Source organism: Apis dorsata, unplaced genomic scaffold (genome assembly GCF_000469605.1).
Source record: "Apis dorsata unplaced genomic scaffold, Apis dorsata 1.3 scaffold_236, whole genome shotgun sequence".
NCBI lineage: Eukaryota > Metazoa > Arthropoda > Insecta > Hymenoptera > Apidae > Apis > Apis dorsata.
In genome coordinates, this window is record NW_006263517.1 from 71,451 (window position 1) to 74,582 (window position 3,132).

Consider the following 3,132-nt stretch of genomic DNA (forward strand, 5'->3'; position numbering starts at 1 on the left):
GCCTCCCCTCTCCCTTCCCCCTTCTCGGCCGCCCTTCAATTCTCGACGTCGCGCGTTGTTCCCGTCACGGGAGGAGGGGGGAGGGAGATAGTGCTGCGTAATAATAATAATATTCGACCGCCACCGAATGTGACAACTTTAACGTTACTCAAGTCGATTAATTTTTAATTTGAATTAGAAAAATGATCTCTTAAGGAGTTATTAAGGAGTTTATTAAGTTATTAAGGAATGATCCTTTGAGCATTCGATTCTTTACTGTGCACGAGAGTTCTTGTGACGAGATACGTAATAATAATAATATTCGAATATCATCGAATATGACAAGTTTAATGTTATTCAACTCGTTGTCGAGTCGACTGATGTTTAATTTGAATTAGAGAGGGGGGGAAAGGTGATCGCTTAAGAAGTTATCGAGGAGTTATTAAGTTATTAAAGAATGAAGTTGATTGCTTCGATTCTTTACTGTGCACGAGAGTGACGAGAGAGATGGCGCTGCGTAATAATAATATTCGAACGCCACCGAATGTGACAAGTTTAACGTTATTAACAACTTGTTATAACAACTTTAACGTTAATTTAATTTAAATTAGAAATAAACAAAGGGGTAAATGATGATCTCTTAAGGAGTTAATTAAATATTTCATGCGAATTTGTTATTTATATGTATAATTAAAATTAGAAGTTATTAAGAATGATCTTTTGACGAGAAAGGCGTATAATATTCAGACGCCACCGAATTTGACAACTTTAACGTTTATTGAAGTCGTTGTCGAGTCGATTGATGTTTAATTTGGGATAAAGTGATCTCTTAAGGAGTTATTAAGTTATTAAGGAATGTACCTTCGATTCTTTACCGTGTATTGTTCTTGCTACGAGAGAGACACTGATGCTACGGTAATAATATTCGGACATCACAGAAGGATTTATTTCGTAATAAGGCTTTGTTGGTCCTTATCTTTTCAATGTAACAGAAATCTGTTCAATTCTTCGTCGCATATTGTTCTTCTCAAAAGAGTAATATTCGTGTTAATATTTGAATATCATCAAGTGAAATATATTCCTTTGTCAGATGACGATCTCTTTTCATCCCTTAAGCAGCGAATTAGAATATTTCGTATAAATTTTACGATTAAGACTAGGAATCGTTAAAAAATGATAGTTCATGGATTAAAGAGTGAATTAAACTTTCAATGCTCGATGTAATAAAAATTGTAATACTTTTTTAGAAAAACAAAAAAAAAAAAAGAATTGTCAAGCGCATATATCGTTGACACAAGAAAAATTCACGTATTCCAATAAACTGTGTAAACGTTATCAAAACTTGCATCGTTATTAAATATTTACGTATCTGTTTACATTCAAATCTTTATTCGAAACTTACGCGTTCGAAAAAAATTGATTTTAAAAAAAAATCGATCAAACTAAATTCAATTCTTGTATTATAATTTATATTATATCGAAGAATCTTATCATATAATCAAGATTGCATCAAAGCTTTTCTAACCGAAATTTATCATTCGAAATTCAAAAAGCAAAAAATTTTTCTTTAAAACAACACGAAAACCAAGTCGAAAGTCTCGTCGAGGCCTGGCTCAAAGGGTTAAAAATTAAGAGGACAGAAAAGACTGGTCTGTCCAGGTGAAAGTTTACAACTTCCGCCTATTTCCAAACACTATTTCTATTCCCCGCCACGTTCGGCATAAATTGTACATTTTCCGTGAGAATGGAATAGCGAATCGATTAAACGTCTTCTCTCTTCCTTTCTCTTCCTTTAATCTTTTTAGCAACGCGAGCTATATTGGCATCGAAACCCTACTACGAGTCGCTCTCTTATATTCACCGCAACATTTCGAACATTTATATTTCCTTTTATCTTATTTTACTTTATTTTCGAGCATACTTTTCTTACTCTCGAATCGAATGAATACGATAATAATCATTTTTTTTTTTCTTTTTTTCAAATGTCTTCACTCAGACTCGTAATCCTTTTTCCTATTCCTTTTCATCGCTCAAACATTTTTCTTCTGTTTCACTCGGCTTGTATAATTTCTTAACACGTTGACTGCCGTATTTCTAACGAAATCTTCTTCAGGCCACGCGCTGTATCAAGTGTACTTCTATATATTTTAGTAATACGAGTCTGATGGTCGTAAAAATGATGTCTCGCATCATTTGTTTCCATTATTATTGTATTGATAATTGTATCGAGTGATATTGAATAATAGTACTGATTTAGTATATTTTAATTTGGATAATTTGAATTATAATTTGGATATGACTGTCGAATGCCCTTCGACTTTAGTTGTAACAAATGTACTTCTTAGTTGTGGATTGTATGTAAATTATTCGTGTGGCTTGTCTATTAGAGACCAGGGTCTCTCACAATGTCACAGCAAGTAATCAGAGCACGATGTATTCATAAACTATCTAATTGTCGTATCGTCATGAGATTGGTGATATTCTAAAATTAGAAGATTTAGAGAATTATTAGCTGCAAAATTATTGTTAGGATTATCAAAAGGAGTCAACATAATATCAATGTTCTGGTATAAGTATTAGATTGCAAATTATGTTATTCGGATAAAAGACAACAAATGGATCGATCAAACGCAAAGGAATTTAAAAAAGATAAATTTTTGTCCAAATTGTCCTGATCAATCTCAGCTTTGTATAGAATGTTTTAAAATTTTACGTTCAAAATAATTTCTTTAATAAATTATTTTTTTATTATTTGTATAACAATTTAATAATTTTATCACATCCTACAGTATATCTCTCCAAATATCTATGAAGATTCTTCATAAGTAATCAAATAAACGTCACTCAAATATGGATGACACAACTCAATGAGAACTTTTGCTGTCACGAAGCAATTTAAAAAAAACAACACCTTTTTGTCCAAATTGTCCTGATCAACCTCAGCTTTGTATAGAATGTTTTAAAATTTTACGTTCAAAATAATTTCTTCAATAAATTACTTTTTTATTATTTTTAGAATTTTATAATAATTTTATTTTTAACAATTTTAATAATTTTATATTTTTTTAATAATTTTATTTTTAACAATTTTAATAATTTTTAATAATTTTATAATATTTTTTTAATAATTTTATTTTTACAATTTTAATAATT

The 3,132-nt window shown here is 30.4% G+C and overlaps 1 protein-coding gene across 2 annotated transcripts in view; it reads right to left on the reverse strand.

Annotated features, from left to right (window-relative positions):
* LOC102677251 (pleckstrin homology domain-containing family A member 7-like) overlaps positions 1 to 3,132 on the reverse strand; it is a 148,404-nt gene that overhangs the window by 67,550 nt on the left and 77,722 nt on the right. The gene's annotated exons all lie outside the window — the stretch shown is intronic.